This window comes from Lycium barbarum, chromosome 10 (assembly GCF_019175385.1).
Source record: "Lycium barbarum isolate Lr01 chromosome 10, ASM1917538v2, whole genome shotgun sequence".
Lineage (NCBI taxonomy): Eukaryota > Viridiplantae > Streptophyta > Magnoliopsida > Solanales > Solanaceae > Lycium > Lycium barbarum.
The window spans coordinates 97,910,964-97,934,465 of NC_083346.1; the positions used below are offsets into that span (position 1 = coordinate 97,910,964).

The 23,502-nt window shown below is 37.4% G+C and overlaps 1 pseudogene; it reads left to right on the plus strand.

Annotated features, from left to right (window-relative positions):
* The first annotated feature begins 12,394 nt into the window (after nt 1–12,394).
* Nucleotides 12,395–18,025, plus strand: LOC132614262 (transcription termination factor MTERF4, chloroplastic-like; annotated as a pseudogene).
* Nucleotides 18,026–23,502: the final 5,477 nt, after the last annotated feature.

Below are 23,502 nucleotides of genomic sequence, written 5' to 3' on the forward strand. Positions count from 1 at the left end.
GAACATCACTTATTGGAACAATTTTCGTGGGATCTCCAATACACTTGCGGAGCATTGAGACATGGAAGACTGGATGGACTGATTCAAGCTTTGAAGGCACCAATGTATCGAGGGCTTAACTTCCGTTTCTTGCCAAATCTCATCACACCTTTCATTGGAGACACCTTTAAGAATAGCCAATCATCAACCTGAAATTCCAAGTCTCGCCGGCGGTTGTCCGCATAAGATATTTGGCGACTTTAGGCTGTCAACAATCGATCTCAGATCACCTTGACTTTTTCTACCGCTTGCTGAATCAATTTAGGGCCTATCAGCTGTACTTCCCCTGTTTCAAACTATCCAATTGGAGACCTACACTTCCTTCCATATAAAGCTTCATACGGAGCCATTTGGATACTGGAATGGTAACTATTGTTATATGCGAACTCAATCAGAGTTAAGTGATCATCCCAACTACCACCAAAATCTAGTACACATGCTCGTAGCATATCTTCCAAGGTCTGAATAGTACGTTCGGCTTGTCCATCGGTCTGCGGATGAAATGTCGTGCTAAGCTTCACTTGAGTACCTAGACTTTCTTGGAAGGACTACCAGAACTTGGCTGTAAACTGTGGTACTCTATCTGTGATAATGGATATTGGAATACCATGGAGTCGCACAATTTCCTTGAGATACAACCTCGCATAATCTTCTGCGGAGTATGTGGTTCGGACTGGAAGAAAATGAGTTGCTTTCGTGAGTCTGTCCACGATCACCCATATAGAATCATACTTGCCTCGGGAACGAGGTAACCCCACAATGAAATCCATATTGATCACTTCCCATTTCCAAGTACGGATTTTCATTGCTTGCAATAATCCTCCTGGCTTTTGATGTTCGATTTTCACTTGTTGGCAATTTGGACATTGCGCTACAAATTCTGCTATGTCTCTCTTCATGTCATCCCACCAATATATCAATTTGAGATCGTGATACATCTTTGTTGCACTTGGGTGAATAGAATACCGAGAATAATGGGCTTCTGCTAGAATTCGACGGCGCAACTCTCCAACATTCGGCACACATATCCTACCTCGGTATCTAAGAATTCCATTCGTGGAAATTCCAAATGGAGACTTCTCTTTTTCATGAAATACGTCTCTGTAATGGCACAAATGAGGATCTTCATACTGACGCTCTTTCACTTCCATATTCAGGGACGAAACTGTGGGATCCTTAATACCGCTTCCTGCACCACCTGAATCCATTAAACGTACTCCAATATTAGCTAGTTGGTAGAGTTCATGAATCAATTCTTTCTTTCCCAGAGGAACTTCATATAGGCTGCCCATTGATCGGCGGCTAAGCACATCAGCTACTACATTTGCCTTTCCGGGGTGGTATAAAATGCTCATATCATAATCTTTCAATAGTTCTAACTACCGCCTCTGCCGCAGATTCAACTCCTTTTGTTTGAAAATGTACTGAAGACTCTTGCGATCTGTATAAATATCGACATGCACACCATACAAGTAATGTCTCCACATTTTTAATGCATGAATGACTGCAGCCAATTCGAGATCATGAGTTGGGTAGTTCTTTTCATGTTTGCGCAGCTGTCTCGAAGCATAAGCAATGACTCTACCGTGCTGCATTAACACACATCCTAACCCAACACCGGAAGCATCACAATACACAACATAACCATCCGGCCCTTCTGGAAGTGTTAAGACCGGAGCTGAGGTTAATCTGTCCTTCAACTCGTGGAAGCTGCGTTAACCAGAATCATTCCACCTAAATTTAACTAACTTCTGGGTTAGCTTCGTCAATGGTGCTGAAATAGAGAAAAATCCCTCTACGAACCTCCTATGGTAACCTGCCAATCCCAGAAAACTACGGACTTCTGTAGGCGTCGTAGGCCTTGGCCAAGTCTTCACAGCTTCAATTTTTTCGAGTATCAACTTGAATACCATCATCTGAAATAACATGGCCCAGAAATGTTACAGAATTCAGCCAAAACTCGCACTTCAAAAATTTTGCATACAATTCTCGAGTCCGAAGAATCCCAAGAACAATAGGTAAATGATCTGCATGCTCTGATTCTGTGCGGGAGTAAACCAGAATATCATCAATGAATACTATCATGAATAAATCCAAGAGTGGCCTGAATACATTATTCATCAAATTCATGAACACTGCCGGAGCATTAGTCAACCCAAACGACATCACCCGGAATTTATAATGGCCATATCTCGTTCTGAAGGCTGTTTGGGGAATATCTTCTTCTCTAACTCTCACTTGATGATAACCCGACCTCAAGTCTATTTTAGAAAAACATTTGGCACCCTGTAGTTGATCAAACAAATCGTCAATCCTTGGGAGAGGATATTTGTTCTTAATCGTCACCTTATCCAATTGCCGATAGTTGATGCACATTCTCAAGGAGCCATCTTTCTTTCGGACAAACAATACGAGGGATCCCCGCGGGGAGGAACTAGGCCTAATAAAGTCTTTCTCAAGCAAGTCTTTCAATTGCTCCTTCAACTCTTTCAATTCTGCCAGAGCCATTCGATAAGGAGGAATAGAAATAGGCTTAGTGTCCGGCAACACATCAATGGCGAAATCAATCTCTCTTTCTGGAGGAAGACCTGGAAGTTCATCGGGAAACACATCCGGAAATTCATTTACTACCGGAACAGATCGGAAAGTTGGCGACTTTGCTTCGGTATCATGAACTTGAACTAAGTGACAAATATAGCCTTTAGCTATCATCTTCATTGCCTTAAGGTAGGAAATAAACTTACCTTTTGGAGAGGCTGTATTACCCTTCCATTCAAGCACGGGCTCTCCCGGAAATTAAAATCGAACTACTTTCATTTGGCAATCAACATTAACATAACAAGAGGCCAACCAATACTTACCCATAATCACATCGAAATCTAGCATTTCCAGCTCAATTAAATCAGCTTTAGTCTGACGGTCGCACATCACAACTACATAATTTTTATACACTTGTCTAGCTATTACGGGATCACCAACCGGAGTAGATACCTCAAAAGGTTTTATTGGCTCAGGTTTCACCCCAATACAACCAGCAACATACGGAGTAATGTAAGACAAGGTAGAACCCGGATCTATCAAAGCATACACATCATGGGAACATACAGATAATGTACCTGTAACCACATCAGGGGAGGACTCCAGATCCTGTCGTCCAGCTAAAGCATACACACGGGGCTGAGTGGCACCTGAAGTAGATGCTCCCCCTCTGCCTCTACCTCCACCTGCTGAAATCTGGGGAGTCTGTCCTATCGGGCGCACTGAAGATGAACCAGCCACTGATCCTGTGGGCTGAACCCCAGCTCTACCACTCATCGATGGGCAATCTCGCATCATATGCCCAACCCGGCCACAGGCATAGCAAGCATCCGAACCCTGGCGACACCGTCCGGAATGTAACCTACCGCACTGGCTGCATTGCGGTACTGGGGGTGTCCTCTGGCTATTATCTCCCCCAAACTGGGAACCCAAAGCTCTTGAACCCTGACTCTGTCCTGAAGGAAAGGAGCGATCAAATCTCCTACCTATCAATCGTGGAGGTGCACTAGTCACCGACTGGATTGAGTGTCTAGAATGTGTCTGCCTTGATCCCCCTCTATAATCACTACCTGCCCCCATAGATCTGGTCCTCTTGCTTTACCTTCTATCAATATCACGATCACCCCTTTGTGGTTGCTGTCGTCCCTCTAAGTTTTGGGATTGGGCTTGTATTCGGGAAATATCTATCCCATCTTGCAACGAAGCCGTCAAACAATCCTTGAACAAATGTGGCCCCAAGCCACTCACAAACTTATGTACCCTATCTCCCATATCGGCCACCATAGTCGGGGCATATCTAGCCAAGGAATTAAATTGAAGACTATATTCCCGGGCACTCATATTTCCTTGCTTTAGATTTAAGAACCTATCCGCTCTAGCTCGGCGGACCTCGGGTGGCAAATAGTAGCGGATGAAGGCATCTACAAATTCTTGCCACACGGGAGGAGGCGCATTTTCTTTTCTTGATGCTAGCCAATTATTGTACCACAATACTGCCACATCTCGGAGTCTATAAGATGCCAACTCCATATATTCAGTTTCGGAGGCATGAATAATCCTCAATGTTCTCAGCATCTCATCAATAAAACCTTGTGGGTCTTCATCCGGCTTTGACCCTAAAAACTCCGGAGGATTCAAACTCATAAAATCACGGGCTCTGGTACTAGCTGCCCGATCACTTGAACTCACATTCTGCCGCTGTACCTGGGCGGCCACTAACTGTGTCAATAGATAAATGGCCTCGGTCACTTGTTGACCCGAAGCAACCGGTGGAGGAACTGGAGCTGAAGCTCCTCCTTGTTCTTCTACATTGGGCGGGGTGGAGGAAGTATTAGATGGGGCCTCATTATGTGAATCACCCTCTTCTACATTCATTGGTGGCTCTCGTTTTACCCGTCTTTTCATTGTAGTCTTGCCCTTTTGGGTGGCTGTAGCTTTTCCCTTTGGCGGTATTTCTGAAATCATAGCACACTATTAGGGAGGAGAAAATCTTATAACACAGCTCTATCGCACGATCTCTTAAGATGAAAGATGGTCATTTTTCCTAAATGCCCTGTAGCCTCTTGTTTATTAGTGTGGCGCGCAACACACCATAAACAAGACTCTACTAGACACGGCTCGTAGACACTTCCTAGGACTGAACTGCTCTAATACCACTTTTGTCACGACCCGACTAGGGGCCATGACGGGTACCCAGGGCTAACCACCGAGCACCACTCGTTCTATTAGTCATCATACTCAAATCATAAGAAAATTATTTTTCATCTGAGAACATAAATACTTTTATATACATAAGCCTTTCGGCTATCAAAATGATAATATATATATATATATATATATATATATATATATATAGATGTACAATAGCAACTTCGTGAGACCATATAACCCACACCTGCGTATCTACGAGCCTGTACTAGAGTGCTAGGAATAGGGACGGGACATGACCCCGTCGTGCCCAAAATATACACATGTACACAAAATAATGATCAAAGGCACCTCCGGAAAAATGGAGTGCTCTCAAATCAGCAACTAGCTCCTACGAGTCTAGATCAAGATCACCTCCCTGTCTACCTGTGGGCATGAACACAGCGTCTAAAGAAAATGGACGTCAGTACGAACATTGTACTGAGTATGAGAGGCATAAATGATAACAATATGTCAATGAGATAAAGGAAGCATCAAATAAGGAGCAACTGTAACTGACTGTCAATTATAAAAGAAATAATGCATGCTGGCTTACTTCATAATCATCGTGATATCATGTATGCATAAGTGTATAAGCTTCCCGTCCATATAGGTACGGTGTGATAATTAATAACCCGCGTCCAGGCCTCCCGCGTCGGGGGTGTAAGCTGCCCACTGCAGTGGTGTGTCTGCTCGTGCCATATAGGCACAGTGTAATATCATCAACATGTACTCATCATAATGTATGTATAATAACTCAAAGATAGCTATACTTTATCGAGGTGACATAAGGTCGTGAACCCCCGATTCCATTATGGAACATTTATAAGTATTTTGCCTCACCTTAAAGGAAAGAGTATATAAGGTGAGTGTATACAACAAATAACATCATTAACTTTATAGGAACATCATATCGTGAACTCTAGAATCTTTATACTTGACTCATCATCATCATTATTGAACTCATAATACATCTCTCATCTCATATAGCTATTCATGAATATAGACTATTTGTTTTTCGGGATATAGAGGATTCATGGAGAAGAAGGAAAAATTCATGCCATCGGATTCATGCCATAGAAAGAAAGGACTAGCCTCACATACCTTTTCCGTTTAACTAATCTATCACTTGCTTGTTCTCCTTCAATGCCCATGTTTCTACCTTCAAGAGAATTTGCGTTAACATTAGCTAATCGATTACTTAAACGTGCTTACTAAAGCTAAAGAAAATTGGGCAGCATTTCCTTTGTTTATGCACCTTTCCCCATATTCTATATCAACTCCCAAACATTGATAACAACATTCACAATATCACAAACAACAATCATCATTCATCTACATTATCCGCAATTCACAATCTCACTCCAATTTCTCCATAATCATGGTCATAGTTCATTATTGCATTTTCTCACATATAATACTTATTCCACGTTCTAAATTTCATTCATAACATATTTACAATCACAACATATCGATAATCATGACTCAATCCAAACCTTTACCCAACAATGTCACTATTCACACGTTCATAACCCATTTCCTATATCATTCTACCATCCAAGGGTTTTTAACTTTCAACACTTTAAACAACCAAGAATGATCATAAAACTCACCTTAGATAATAGATGAATGAACCTTGAGTGGGAATTCTCTTCTTGCACAAAACCCTAACTCGCTTCCTTTGGGATTTCTTGGCTTAGATGGACTTTGATAGGTTTTCTACACTTGATTTTGTGGATTTGGTATAGTTGATCATGGTTTTCCCTTGGTTTCTTGTGGATGGAGAGTGGAGAGAGTTCTAGAGGTTTCTTGAATAGTGGAGAGTGGAAAATGAAATGAAATAAAATGAGAGAGAGACCCTTATATTAATCCTGAAATCTGTCCCGACCAGAACATACGGACCAACATACGGTCCGTACATTTTATACGGGCTGTATATCTGGCCGTATGTTTGGTCCAGTGAGGACCCTTATTCTGGGCAAGACATACGACTGGACATACGGTCTGTATGTTTTATACGGCTAGTATGTTTGGCCGTATAATGCCCAGTTGTCCAAAACGCGTTCTCGTCGACTCATTTGATCTCCAATCCTTATGGAACCTTCAAGACACTTGTTTAACACCTCAATACCAATCTAAGGGACGTTATCACTCGTCTCCGAAACATCTTTAAACCACCATTAACTTGTCGCTCATAATTCTTACCCAACACGTAACACATCCTTTGGTTTCCTTGACAACCTCCTTCCCTTACGTCAAATGTCATTGAATCTAGGTTAGAATCATCAAATGATACTTCTTACTTATCAAAACATCGTATACGTTGTGACCTTCGCTAGCCTATTCACTGTACGTTAATGGGAAATTTTCCAAGGTGTAACAAGAGTAATGGTGTCCCATCCAACTAGGTGGAGTTTTGTCTTGATGGAAGTGGTTCCCTAGATGGAATTTCTTTGGGTTTTGTTAATGTCACGCCCCAAAACCTACCTTGTGCAACATGAATCCGATGCTATGAACAAGACCGGAAGCACCTTATAAAATCAATAAACATCTATTCTCTTTCAATAGCCTTTTAATATTTATTTAAAATAGTCATTTACGGCTAACTGAAAGCATATTCATACTTTCATACCTATAAAAATCAGCGAAAGTCTAATATGAATAATCAATTATGAAATGTGGAAAACGCCTCCATAAGTCGAACGAGACTTCAACAACTACCCATAATCTAACAACTAGCTATGGAGCTTCTAAGATTAATAAATGAATAAACTAACTTCGAGACGCAGCTCGGAAACTAAAAGTAATAATTTTAAATAGAGGGGTGTCCCACCAACAAACATGTGGGCTCCCCAATAAGTCGGGAAAGCTGTAAGTTCTCCTACTCTGTACGCGTATCACGAACCTGCTCTTCGTCGTTACCTAACATACCATAAAAAACAACAATGGTATGCTTGAGTACTGGGTACTCAGTGAGTGTCTAAGGGGCAATAGTTAATAGCAAAATATATTAGTCGTATGTGTAATTGAAAACAATATTGAGAAACATATCAAAACAAATGATAACATCTCATGAATATCCAGTATAAGTCAATGATGATGAAATACTCACTTTGAATCCTTAAGTCGTTCTCGTTACCTTAAGCACTTGCAAATAAAGTTTGAAATCCAAAGATAGAGTAAGCTAGTAAACTTACTGAAAGTCATCTGGGAAGAAACCAATAACAAAGAACACAACAAGCTTAGCTCATTTACCCTTTACTATATTAAGTGTTCACTTACGAATCCAGAATCATCAACAAGCCAACATATGGGCAACCAAAGAATCAACACATGCCAACTCATGGGCGAACAATCAATCGATGCACGGGGTTACCATCCCTCAGAGACTAATCATCCTCTAGACTAGCAGAGTAATAGATACACCGGGGTTATATTTCCACAGAGGCTAATCATACTTTGGACTAGCACAACAATACACAAAAGCAATGCGCTAGGATCCATAACGGCTAATCGTCCTCTGGACTAGTACAGCTTGCCCATACAGGCCCAAACACAAACAAACACAATTCATGGTATATCAACTGAATCATCAATCATGGCTTATAGCCGAATTCACTTCTCGAGTCATCTTATCTTAATAGAGGTATTTCAAGTCATAATCAATTTAGAAACCTTATTCAAATCACTTATTCAATTTCAAGTTCAAGAAAACCCATTCAAAGGAAAAACACGTTTAAAGCTTCAATCCTTAGAAAATAAGTTCTACGGACCGCAGAATATTCTACGGACCGTAAAAGCCACCGTCAGGCAGTAACAGAGAGCAACTCAGCCATAGGAATTCTGCGGAGCAATTATACGGACCGTATAACATTTGGCAGTCTGTCAAAGTAGAAGCGCGGAAAGTCTGATGAGGGCAGTTGGATGGCTGAAGAAGGAATTTTGACGGACCGTATAACGTTTTATGATCGGCAGTGTCGATGGGGGATGTTTTGTCATCTTATTTCTCACGACTTGGACCATTATAAATACTCATTGCAAGGTTTGTTTAGATGATTCTTGATTAGATTTCAGTTCTATTTCCCTAGCATTGAATACTCATAGTTTTTGAAGCTTTTTGGGAGAACAAACAATTGCAATTACTTTATTTCAATTCCAATCAATCAATTGTAAGCATTATGATTTCTATTATCTCTTATTGTTCTTCATTCACTATGAGTAGCTAAACCAATTACTAAGGTTGTGAACCCTAGGATGGGTGTTTTGTGATTGGGGATTGAGATTGATATATGCATAATGGATTGTTAGGGTTTATTTATTCTTTGTTCTTCATTCATAATTGATGGTTGCAAACATTGATTAAAGCCATAAACTTTGCTTAACTTGCGAAAGTGAGTAGGGGTTGGTAGGTATAAATAACAAGAACTCAAGGCTTTAACCCTTATTTAATAAATTCACTTAGGAATAAGAGGAATTTGCTTGACACAAATTAACCGTTCTTCACATACACTCTTTTATATTTGCGAAAGTCATAAAGATAAATAATCTTTAACTGTTGGGAAACATTAGGGATTCAATTAGAGGTTAAGTGTATTCTTATAACGATCCATTAGAAGTATATCATGATCAATCACCATAGCATACACTTTATCTAAAGGGGGACACAACCTTGGTTCCTTTTACTATGGTTTCAATGTGTAAAACCATCAAAGGAGGATTCTCAAACTAATCAAGCTTTCAAAAACATTCTTAAAAGTAGACATGTTTAAAATGATGGTTTCAAAGTAGAGTGTATATCAAAACGTTTTTGAAAAGGTAGATACATACCTCAATTTTTGCTCAAAAGTCTTCCTGCAAGTTCAACAATTCGTTCTACAGTGATTATTAATGATAAAGTTCAGAACTTGAACCAAATTCTAAGAGTTTCTATCCTTATCAAAAATCTGGGGCTTTATCATGCCCAAAAACGTATTTTTGAAACCCCCAACGAATCACCCATGTATTCTCATCGTTTTAATACCCACACTAGTATAGATTCTTTAAATAACATTAGTAACAATCAAATATCATACCTTTAAGAGATTTCTCAGAGTCTCCTTCGATTTCTCTTTCTTCGGTTTTCAAGAATTTATGGGTTCGAAGGATGAACTAGTGTTAATTTAATGCTAGATTGATGTAGTAATGATAGGAATCGATCAATAACTTACCTTAGAGGATTGGGGAGTCCTTAGGGTTATTTTCTCTCTAAAAGACGGTTTAGAACAAAGTCTGAAATGTGAAAAATGACATAAAATCGTCCAAGGGTAGTATTTATAAGCCTAGGCATTTTGGACTTCATACCTTGCTGAGCGACACCTATGGTGAGCTCATGTCTCTCTTTGGAGCTTGATAAGCAAGCTTCCCTGACCATTTCACACTTAGAGAAATTTTTTGATTTTCAACTGTGTCGACAACGTTCAGTAAAACGGGCATAACTCCTAGCACAGAGCTTCTCTTGGCTCCACTATGTATCGTTGGAAAAGTATTTTAAAGATCTACAACTTTCATGTTTTAAGTTTTCTCAAATTCCCAACGGACTTGCTGCATGTATACAAGATGGAAGTCAGACCTACCGTAAATTTAGTCGATTCTATCGAATCTTAGGCACCTCCCTATTCGACTTGATCTTAAATAAACTATTTCCACTAAAACTCATCTTGATGGGACTTCATATGCCTAAAATGTCACATTACTTATCATTTAACACATTCACATCCAATCCAAATTCACGGAGTATTACAGTTAATGTGTTTTGTAACAGCTGCAGGCAGAGCAATATATTGCATGACATGGTTGGGGCTGCTGCTGAGGGTTGCTTTGGTGTTTCTTCCACCAATATTCATGAATTTGATTTTTATCTAGCCAATTTCTTGTTGAGATTATCAGTATTGTATTGGAAATCAACATTGGTGGGTTTACTATGGAAGGAGGCGAATCCCAAGTACTTTCCAAAAGAGTGTGTCTGATGCCTAACATGGAGGAGACGTCTCTTTCGGTGTCCGGTGTAGTGTTCGAAGAGAATACTACTTTGGATTTTGAGAAGTTTATCTTTTGGCCTGATTTGTCATTGAACCTAGCAAAGGTGTTGATGATGGTATTAATATTTGTGGTGTTGGCTTGGGCAAACGGTGTGAGACCATCAACAAAGAATAGGTGAGAGATCTTAGGTCATCCGTTACTGATTGAAATAGGTGACCAGTGTCTCTGGAAGGCTTCATGGTCAATACTTCTTGAAAGAAGCTCCATACAAAGGACGAAAATGTTAGGGGATATAGGGTCCCCTTATCCGATGCCACTGGTCGGCAAGAAAGGAGTGGTTTTGCCCCCATTCACCAGCACAAAGATGGAGCTGGTGCTGACACTAGATAAGATGAGGTTGGAAAGGTTTACAGGGAAGTCAAAGAAAGTAAGCATCTCTCTTGTGAAGGACCACTCAAGTTTATCAAAAGCTTTCTCAAGATCAATTTTGCGGATCATGTTAGTGTTTCTGCCTTTCATATGCTTGAACTGAGTGGTGTACTCCTGAACTATAATGGCATTATCTGAGGCTCTCTCCTATAACCTTGATAGATTAGGTCGAAGTGCACAAATACACGATTTTGGAATCATCATTTAATTAAGTCATCATTGCAGCGCGTTAAAATATGCAAGCCTATCTACTTCGGGACAACTTCAGACATGCGATCGGTATATGATATTATATACGATTGGAGTTTAGACATTTTTGCATGACGTTAGCCATATGTGGCTAAAATTTGTTATTTTTACATAATGCTTAGGTATTTTATAAAGTGGTCACTCTCTTACGTTCTCAATCAAGTGTATAAATATTTTTTTTGAGTTTTATTTCCTATTAATAATAAAACCGATACAATCAAATTATTTTGCTCATTTTTTCATTATTCAATGTCATTAATTTATACGCTTGATTCCTACTTTCTACTTTTTCTTGTTTTATAATGAGGTTTATTTATTTCATAGGTAAGTCTATAGAACCTTATGGTTTGCCTCTTTCCGGACCCCGCGCATAGCGGGAGTTTGGTACATCGGGCTGCCCTTTTATAGGTAAGTCCATAACAAAGATTAGAAAATGAGAAATAATACCATAATATTATACAAGTTAAAAAAGGATAAAAGCTGACAAAAACGAAAAATATCTATTGTTAAAAGTTTCAGGAAAATTTGTTTTTTTAAGCAAAATTAAGGTGTAAATGATTTTCACTAAAGAAAATAAAATAAATCAAAGAGCAACAAAACCAATACTCGAGATTCGCGACCCATCACAACGAGAAAATGCAAACCTGAAGAAATTGCAAGGGTTGTGCTTCCAATAGACTGGTCTTTAATTTTGTCCTTCAAATGGGTTGCTCTTAAATTTTTATCCTTCAAAATTAAATTTATGCCAATAGGGAATAAGCTTTTAAGGGCGTTAACATAGTTATTATGATGCGTAACTTATGACCCGTATAGGCGGACAAAAATTAAAGACCAGCCAATTTGAAGGACAAAAATTAAAGACCAGCCCAAAACAGGACACAAGTTCAAATCCTCACTTGCCTATTTATCACTTCACTTTCCTGTAAGCTCTAGACATATATGCCCACAAGCAAAAAACAAAAAAAAGAGCCCAAACTCAATTCCTTTGATTTTGCTCCCAACTTATCTTCTCTTTTTTTTCTCATCCAACTTGCGCCTTCTTCACCTGGACCAAAATTTGTCTGTAAGTTTGTTCATGTACAATACCCTTGTGATTTTGGTGTATGCTCATGCTTTGTTTTTCTCTAGTCTACTGTTAACTGTAGTATACATTATTAATCCCCTCTTAGCTATCTTTTCCTCAACTGTAAATTACATTTAATTGGATAGCTAGGCTCATTGTAATGATGCTAATGAACTATAGAATAAATCCTTTTTGTCCTGAATAGTAAGATTTCATTACGATTGTAAAGATGGCTAACTGACACGAATTAAAATAATTCCAAGAGAATAACATTTTTAGCCGTTTTCTCTATCTTGTTATTACCTAACTATTAAATTTTGTAATTATGATTATTCCCTCTTAGCTATCTTTCCTCAACTAATTGGAGAAGCTAATTTTAAAGTTAACTCATAATACTGGTGCTAATGAACTACAGAATAAATCCTTTTCTGCTGAAGAATAAGATTTTATTGCAATTATATAGGTGGCTCACTGACGAGAATTATAATTTTTCGAAAGGAGAGGTATTAACATTTTCTCGAAGCATTTAGCTTGTTATTACCTAACTAGTCTGGGTTGGACGCTTAGTAGTTGTTTTATCTGCCAGTGGATAGAGCTTACAAACTTAACTTGATCCTCTATTTATGGACCTCATTTTCAGTTATCTAAGTATCATGACAAAGAAGGATGTTTTGCAGGCGAACTATCTGCTTTGAATTAATTGAGCTGTCTAATACAGACATTTATTATTACTCCCTCCGTCCCAATTTATGTGGTGGTATTTGACTGGGCACGAAGTTTAATTATGAAAGGAAGACTTTTGAAACTTTTGGTTTAAAATAAGTCATAGATATTTGTGTATCATTAAGGATAAAATGAGAGGTTTGAAGTTAAATTGTTACTAAAAATAGAAAGCTGTCATTCTTTTCGGGACTGACTAAAAAGGAAAGAGTGTCACATACATTAGGACGGAGGGGGTGTTTGATAATTGAGATGTCCTGTGCATCAGCTGGCCCGTCCCTGGTTGGTGCACAATTTCCAAGCTCAGGGAGTACGAGCCTACTCCTCTAGCTAGCTGCAGCATTTGAATTAGTCACCTGTGCCGTCACTAGTTGTACTTTCTTTTTAACCAAAGCCCTGCGGCAATAAAAAATATCTGCTGAAGACATTTTCTTCTGTGAGTAATCTTTTAGCTGGAAATGTTACTAAATCTGAAAGCTTTTGTGGAGTTCATATTCAGTGTTTCAATTAGGAGTTGGTTGACCTGGCTATGGTGATTCTGGAGTTAGATCTTTTTAGGATTCACTGTTAGATTCCTTATTAGTAGGCGCATTATCGCAGTATAATTTCTTGTGCTCTGATTTCTGCTATTATCTGTTATTTCCTGTACTTTGATTATTCTATTTTATCTATGTCGCTTTCGTTATTTGCATTTCCATATCGCTTTGAATTTCTTAGCCTTAGCTGACCTCTTTTTATGCTTTTTATTGAGCCGAGGGTCTTTCGGAAACAGCCGTCCTACCTTGGTAGGATTAAGGTCTGCGTACACTCTACCCTTCCCAGACCCCACGTTGTGGGATTTCACTGGGTTGTTGTTGTTGTTGTTAGATGCTATTGCTAACTGTTCATATTTCCTTCGTAAGGCTGCATAGAAGTTTTTTGACAGCAGAAGAACCATGACGTTGCATAATTGGTGTGATGAGCTTAGTTCTTAAAAGAAGAGACTATTTTGATTGGTTGTTGTCATGTAAGCAGCTGATGAATCAGCTTTGATTGCATTCAGAGGATGCAAACTGTATAATTCATAAGTCACTGCTAATAAAGGTGAAGAGTTAACAGAATTCAAAGAGCTAATTCACATTATTTACATCCAAAAATATTTCCCAACTGTGGATTCAGAAGATATCTTGCTTTCAAAGTGGGGACTGAGGTTGTTTGTCCTTCAAAACATGTTGTATTCCTTTTTCTTCATATTATCCAAAAAGTACACCTGGGAATGGACTGCTACGGCTTCTTCTTGTCCTTCTGAACTTTCCAAAGAGTCCGACTGCTTAAGGCTTTATTTATACCATTAGGTGTGACCGCATGCGAGCCAAAAAGGTTAAGGAACATATACTGCACTTACTTTCTTACATTGCAGTGCAAAAAGAAGTGTCTAGCGCCTTCACATTCTTACAGACAGGGGTAATATCTACTACATAATATGAATTCTCACCTCATTTGATTGTTCTGTATAAGACAAGCCTCATACGTCTGAATCCATGTGAACTGGTTTACCTATATTATAGTGTTTGCTCTCCAGATGATTTTCCAAGGCCAATATCAATTATATGGTCACCTCTTTTTTTTTTTTTTTGGTAACCGTGGTGTCTGGTCCAGCTTGCGCGCACCTCGACTAGTTCCACGGGGTAATTGCTGCCTCCCACCAACACAGGTACAGGGTAACTCTGGCCACCAAGGCTTTGACAGATCGGAGAAAATCATCTAGTGTTTTTAGTTCCATTTGGGTCTGAACCTGAGATTTCATACTTTTCAACCCACTTCATTGACCACTAGACCACACCCTTGGGTGCAATTATATTGACACCTCTCACTAGCACTTTATAGCAATTCCGTCTCTAATATTCCAGCCACTGTCTTCCCTCATTTTTTCTACCACTGTCTCGGGTGATTGGTTAATCCGGAAAATAAGAGGAAACTCTTCTCTGAGAGGACTGCTCCAACACCATTATCCTGCCAGAACTTTAATTTCACCCATCTTCCACTTCAAAATGTGTAATTCCTGAACTAACACCTGCATAGTAGGGGCCTTTGACAAATATTATACTTTCTCGAGATCAACTCTCTCTAGAGCTGTAACATCTTCCATAAATTTGTGGAAGATGTTGCAGACAATAAGAGAACTTTTTTGGGAGGTGGAGTGGGATGGGTGTAATGGAGAAGGGGAAAAAAACTAGGAGTAGTTTCTCACGGATGCTTGGATTGTTGAACACGTAGAAGCTCTGAGGCTGGTTATTGCTATCTCATTACCTATGAATAGCTCTCAATGGAATGTCCGTAATTTTACATCCAGAGATTCATAGTACTGCTGCGGTAATTATTACGGGTCCTGGATCCCTCCAAGCATGAGAGGGTTACTATACTTTCTCACTCTAGTAAACAAGTTTTTTGCACAATAGATTCTTCTTTATTGATTGAATCATATATAAGCTTAAAATCACAACTTGGTTCCTTTTTGTGGATAAATCAAAAGTAAGTTGCATACTTCGATGATTTCACCCTCATGTGCGAAATCCAAGGGTTTTAATTTTGCCCAAGTACTGATTTAACTTTCCTTGTCGAAGCCTTGCTCTCTTACTATGCAACATGGTACAAGTGAAATGCCTCCATGTGAGAGAGTACTTTTCTGGTCATCCTTAACTCATTAGTTGTTAGAAATACAAGAGATAAAGAATAATAGAAATGTTCAACTTATTTCCTGATGATATTGCAGGTCTTGGGCTTATTATTGACAATTGCATCTTTGTCTAGTGCAGGTTTTCATCTTCAGAATATGAAGATCATTAGTTATAATCGCATCATTAATCCCAGTTTTTTGCTCATAAATCATGAGTTGCCTTCCAACACATTCCCTCGACCCCAGTTGATATCCACTTCAGCTCCAAGTATTTCAAGTTTCAATAAGAGGAAAAAGGACTTGATGATGAGATTACCGTGCCGCTTTGCTACAAGAGCTGCTCTTTCATCTTCAGTGAAGACTGACACTTATGGTAAAAGTAGGAAAGAAAAGAGCTCGTCTTTCTACACTCATCCTAGTTTATTAGAGATGAAGAATGAGAGGGCAGCCAACCGTGCACGTGTTTATGAATTCTTGAGAGGCATTGGCATTGTACCTGATGAGCTTGATGGATTAGAGCTTCCTGTGACTGTGGAGGTCATGAGAGAACGAGTGGACTTTCTTCACAAATTGGGACTCACAATTGAAGATATTAACAACTATCCGCTTGTTCTGGGATGCAGTGTGAAGAAAAACATGATTCCCGTGCTTGATTATCTGGGCAAATTGGGTGTTAGAAAATCCACCTTGATAGACTTTTTGCGGCAGTACCCACAAGTTCTCCATGCAAGTGTGGTGGTAGACCTTGCTCCAGTCGTGAAATATCTTCAAGGCATGGATATTAAACCGAATGATATTCCTTGAGTATTGGAGAAGTATCCAGAAGTGTTGGGGTTCAAGCTTGAGGGAACAATGAGTACTTCAGTTGCGTATTTGGTAGGAATTGGGGTGGCAAGAAGAGAGATTTGTGGGGTTCTAACTATATATCCTGAGATATTAGGGATACAGGTAGGTCGGGTAATTAAACCATTTGTAGAATATCTGGAAATCTTGGGAATTCCGAGGCTAGCTGTGGCTAGATTGATTGAGAAGCATCCTCACATTCTAGGGTTTGGATTACAAGAAAGGATAAAACCAAACATTAAATCCCTTTTACAGTTTCATGTGAGGGAAACTGCACTTCCTTCAGTAATTGCACAATATCCTGAGATCTTAGGAATCGACATGGAGGCAAAGCTTCCAAGTCAAGAAGAGTTTCTCAATTCGATAATTGAATCTACTCGTGAAGATTTCGGGAGAGTCGTTGAAAAGATGCCACAAATTATCAGCCTCAGTAAAGCACCTGTAGTAAAGCATGTTGATTTCCTCAGGGGATGTGGATTTTCCTTGGAACAAGTGAGAGAAATGGTTGTGGGATGTCCACAGGTCCTTGCTCTAAATCTAGACATTATGAAGCAGAGTTTCGAGTATTTCAAAACCACAATGGCAAGGCCGTTGGAAGATTTGGTCGCTTTCCCAGCATTCTTCACTTACGGTCTGGAGTCCACGATAAAACCAGGACATGAAATGATTGCTGAAAAGGGCTTAAAATGTTCCCTTGCATGGCTTCTTAATTGTTCTGATGAGAAATTTGATCAGCGGATGAGTTATGACTTTATTGACATGGAAGAAATGGAAGTAGGTGAATCATCCTTTGACATGAATACTCTACTGGAGCATAGAAATGACGAATTAGCCTCTGATTACGACGAGGATTACAGTGAAGATGATAATGTATAAACGACTCAGGTAATTGTTCTGCTCACCACTCAGAAAAGTATGTAAATCCCAACTATTTCAAATTTCTGAGTTTTGAATGCCATGAAGGTGGCCAATGGGGTTCAAGCAAATTGAATATAGGAAGAGGGACTTTACTAAAAGAGTGATATTAATTGGCCATATACTGATTGTTCGATTGGTCCCAGTTTCTGAAATGAACCTTAAAAGTTAGAACCCTAGTAGCTAGATGGGTTGGGTTGGTTGATCGGCCAAAAAATGATTATTATCCCGTACGTCAGGTTTGTATGTACCCACACTCCTGTTTATTATTTTTCAGAACCTTGGGAACTATCCTAATTCTTGTAACAAGTAAATATCTTCAACAACTCCTTCGAGGGACCTCAAGAGCTTTACATCTTATTCTCACTGATCTTTAATCTTCAATTTGTTTACAAATTATACCCACTTGTATTCAGTCTCTCTATCTTATCTGGATGCAACCTGAAAGTCACTATAGGGATAATTTAGCTGATTATATTCCATTTCACTAAACCGCCAATTGAACGCCTTCATCTATAGCAGATTTTCATGTTTTGTTATAGGCCTTTTATATGCTTTTGGGAATACACCTCAAACATAAGTAGGTCATTTTAAATATTCATGTCATAAGCTGGTCCTTGTCATGTAAATTCCTAATATCTGGTTCATATGTGTAAATCTTATAGCAGTACCAATGAAAAGTGCATTAGATTCCTAATCCATCTCGTTATCTTAATTGGGAAGTTTCCTAATACGCCCGTTACTGTTTTCAAGGACTCGGTTTATCGTTTGTAAATGTTGTGTTCGGGTGTGAAAGTTATTTGATGATGCTGGATTTAAATAAGGAAATACAGCAAAGTATCAAACGAGGAAAACAAAAACAAAAAATGATACATCCTTCGTGAGTGAAAATGATAGTGGCCTCCATACTACATCTAGCAAGCTAAATTCTACAATATTAACAGTCTAAATGATAAAAGTAAATTAGCAGGGCTGATTACACCGAATTAGGGGTGGCAAAATTGTAAAAATGGCACGGGTTGGCCATCTTTTGGTCCGTCTTTTAATGTTCAACCACCGTTTAAAATGTAATCTATATATAATATCAAGTTAAGAATAGTCAATCGTATGTGTCACCTCTTTAAGGCCTTCATTGGCATTTATCTTTTTTCTCCTTTTTATGACTTTTTTTTTTTTGGCATTTTGGATACAATTCTGATATTAACTAATGCATAATGCTGCGTCATAAAGCCCAACTAAATGCAGCAATCAAATGCAATTAAGTCCATAAAATTTTAAGTTTGAATCGTCCCATGTAGCAGCCCACGTTTCTCATATTTTTGCCTTCTAAAGTGCAATAACTTCTCTATTTAAATTCTTTCTAATAAAGGCTTATTAATTAAAAAAACTGAAAAAGCATCAAATCTGGTAGTCTCACTAAGCGTCCCTTCCACTACCACTACAACCTATAATCAGTAGTAATATATAGTATTTATCATGTACCATTATTTCTAATGCGTATTCAGAACTCACAGAACCTAAAACCTTAAAAATCACTCCCATGGCAGAATTAGTTTTGGGTTGATTTTAAGTCCTTTGAATTGTGTCTGTGCTAAATTGGAGTTTCAGATAAGAATTGGTGAGTTTCTCTCTCCATTCCCAGAGAGCTTCAGTCTTTGAAACTCTTTTTTTTTTTTTTTTTTTTTTTTTTTTTTATAATTTACTTGTGTTGTTTCCCCTCTCAATGATGGAGGTTTTGAGATAGTTAAAGTTAATTACCAGGAGGAAGAAACGTATATTTTTGGCTGAAGTGGTTAAAACACCCCTAAACTTGGTACGTTTTCGTACTTTTGTCCCTAAACTATTGACCCTCTTAAAAACATCCCTAATCTTGGCCAACTCAATTTAAATTCACCCCCGTGTTAGGAAACCTCAACAACATGAATCCACGCGTTGTCCACTTGGCATTTTCTTGCTGTGCCATCTGGCAACACGGGGTGAATTTAAATTCAGTTGGCCAAGATTAGGAGTGTTTTTAAGGGGGTCAATAGTTCAGGGACTAAAGTTTGAAAACGTGTCAAGTTCAGGGGTGTTTTAACCACTTCAGCCTATATTTTTTGATGAAAAGTTTATAGTTAAATCTTAAGGAAAACTCCAAGTTCCTATATATATATATATGGATGCCTTGGTTGTTCTTGGTTTCGTATTTTCAGCAGATTTATTTTTCTATGGACGCTTTTAACCAGTTTCTTATTATTTTAGTTATTATACATTTATCAAGCTTTGAACAAGGGAAAATAAAACATATACTTTTACGAAAATATCTAATTTAACTTCTTTTGCCTGCGGCACTGTGTTTCTATCGAGTACTTTGGAATACCAAGTGTAATGTTTAGAGAATATGTCTTAGAATTGGAGTTGTGTACATGTATGATAGACTTGGGCGAGATACTGAATTGCTTTACACTTAGAAACTAGAATCTTGTGAACCGTGAATGATGCAACTTATTAATAACTATCTTACAGTCTTTTTTAGTAACTTTACCTTTGTACAGGTACTCTATATGACTGCCTAAAGATAGTGAAGTTAAAACATTTGAATCTTTAGTATATGTCCATGCTGATCAACTTATGTATCGACATCAAATGTGAAAACAAACAAATATCATTTAATATCCGGCTCATAACAATTAAATCAATAATCGGACTGTTAACAACCCATTAACAGATAACCGATAAATTAATGGTTCTGTAACGGTTGAGTCATGTCTACAAACTGATGATCAACAAATTCAACCAATAACATTCAAAATTGAACCGACCCGACCGATCAGTAGCCCCCAAAAGATAGTATCAGAAGGTAGTTAGGTTCAAATCTACAAAGATATAAGCTCTGATACCATATAACTTTGGACAAAATTGAAATTGCTATGTAAATATAGTTAGACTTTATAGAGGAAGTAAGAGAGAAAAGGAGAGATGAAATTACTACTATATATAAGGGAGAATACATAAGTTTTGTTGTTCTTACATTCAAGAATTTTGATTCTCTGATGATATCAAGCTGCTACACGTGAATGTTCCTATTGTCTTTTCCTTGTCTGTTCTCATTTTCTACACTCATTCTTTTTTCTTAAGTCCATTCAATGTGGACCTTTTGTAAATCTTTTCTTGCCTCTTACTCCCTTCGGTCTATATTAAATGGTATTTTTAGCTTCTATACTTAGTTCAAAATAAATAATTTTACATAATCAAGAAGATATTAATATTTTTTTTTTTTCAAATTTATCCTTATTTAGATAAGTGAATTTTTACATAACCAAGAAATTATATTAAATTGGTGCTATTTAATTAAATGTAATTTATTGAAAACATAACTTTTTAGGGGTAAATGATTTTTAAGGGGTCTGCCTGAACTAAAAACACCATACAATGAACCGAATGGAGTATTAGATTACTCTTTACATCGTCATTATTCATTTTGGTAAAATTTAGGCAACGTTGGAGCCACATTTTAGTTTACAACTGGAGCATTTATTGGATCTTACTAATTACTTTCCCTTCATTTTCAGATTATGTGGCACTTTTCATTTTTTGAGAGTCAATCTGACTAAACTTTGAAGCTAAATGAAATTAGATAAACTTAATATTTTAAATTAAAATATTGATATCTAAAAACTATACAAACAATACAATAAAATATAACTTTAACTGAAAATTAATGTTTTAAAGCATACATTATATATGAAGAACTAAATTGATCTTGAGGTTTATTTAATGAGTTTAGTTTTTTTTTTTAATTTCGTCTAAAACTAACCTTCAATTACCACATTTAACTAGCATAAACTCTTGCAGTAATGAAATATCATGAGTGAAACTAAAATTTAATAAATACCAAATAAATAAATCTATTTCTACTATAAATAGAGAAATTATTTTTATAAAATAAATCATAAAAATGTCGAGTCACTTGTGTTTCGTTGGTATTTGATAATTCTCCTGTCAAACTTTTTTCCTCATAAATAATTTAATTATGAATTATTTATGAAGACTTATTAACAATACATGTTTAACGTGTCCCTAGATTATATTAATTATGCAAAAAGAAATTATGATACATATTTCCTCTGTTTCAATTTATGCGAACCTATTTTCTTATTAGTCCGTGCCAAAAAGAATAATCTCTTTCTATATTTGGAAACATTTTACCTTTATGCAACGATTTACAGCCACACGAAATATATGTGACTCATTTAGGACCACAAGTTTAAAAGTCTTCTCTTCTTTCTTAAACTCCATGCCCAATCGAATGAGTTCACATAAATTGAAACGGAGAGAGTATTATACTTCTTTAATTAGCATATTACTATTTTTATATCTTGAGTTTAAGCCCAGACAAAACACGGACCTCTTGTAACTAGTATTTCTATAGAAGAAATTGCACTGTTTTCCCTTCAAATGGGTTGGTTTTCTATTTTTGCCCTTTAGCAATTGAACTTATGTCTAACGACATAAGTTTTTTAAGGACAAAGGCATAACTTGTGGGATATTATGATGCGAAAATATAAATTTATGCCCTGCGAAAAAGTTGTTTGTTATGAGGGGCAAAAAGTAAAGACCAGCACAAAATAGGGGCAAAGTGCAAATGACTCATTTCTAAATGTATCAAAATGGACAACGTTGTCCAAGTTTTTACGTTATACGTAATTGGCCTGCAAACAAAAAATGTAATACAAAAAATACAAATAAAACCTAAGCTCATTAAGCTTAAATTGTACAAACTAATACACTTAAATTAAGAACGGGCATGATTTCTATCGTGACGCAGAAGCCAAATATCCTTCAAGTGTGCAGTTGAGCATATTCCATCGAGAAAATTTAACTTTATTACACCAACATCATAAAAAAAAAAAAAAAAAAAAAAAAAAAAAAAAAAAAAAAAAAAAAATTGGCACATCATATCATTCAATAGACAACTGCAGGCAACTGACCATAATACGTGAAATTAGTTATTTAGGAAATAAGAAAGATTATAGTGATAGTGTAAAAAATCCTACAATATCAGTTTCTATAAGTTAAATAAATTTGTGATATTGAAAATATTTAGTGTACCAGGTAAACTAATTTATTCAGTGTACTATCATAGACGGGGGGGGGGGGGGGGGGGGGGGGGGAAGGGTTCCGATTAGTATGCTAGCCCTTTAAATTTTGACCTACTCCATTAGTCTTTTCTTGTTCTTTTTCTTTTTAATTTTTTTTGTTGCTTGCTTCACATTTTTTGTCAAATGGTCAGCCTAGGATTAGAAATGAATGAGTTTCTTGTATTTAAAGTGCAAACACATCCTGGTACCTAATCCAAAATCAACCAAAAATACTAAACTGGCAAAGAAGTCAACCTTTATTTCCTCAAACTAAAGCATCCACTCTTGCCACCTCATTATTTTCCATAAACAAATATTGAAAAGCAAAATAGTTACTTTGCTGCTATCCAGGATAAAAATTAATTAAGTACTAGATTATCATGTGACCAAAATGTAACAAAAATGATCATAAGTAGTCTAGAAGATGAAAACAAATTGGGGTAAATGATGTTGCCAATTCATGCCTTTTCGTATCATTTTTCTTTCTGAGTTTAAGTTCTATGCATAGTATTTAACAGGTAAAACTCTATGGTAATTATGATTCCTTATTGATAACCTAATTAAAATCAGGGTTGGAGGTAGTATATAGCATGTGGGTCCAGCAAAATCCTATAGCTTTGGTCTAAATTTTGTATACGTGTTAAAGAGATCGCTAAATAAGTACAAAAATTAAATTTAAAACCCAAAAACTAGCACTTAGAGACCGCATCATATAAGCTAGAACC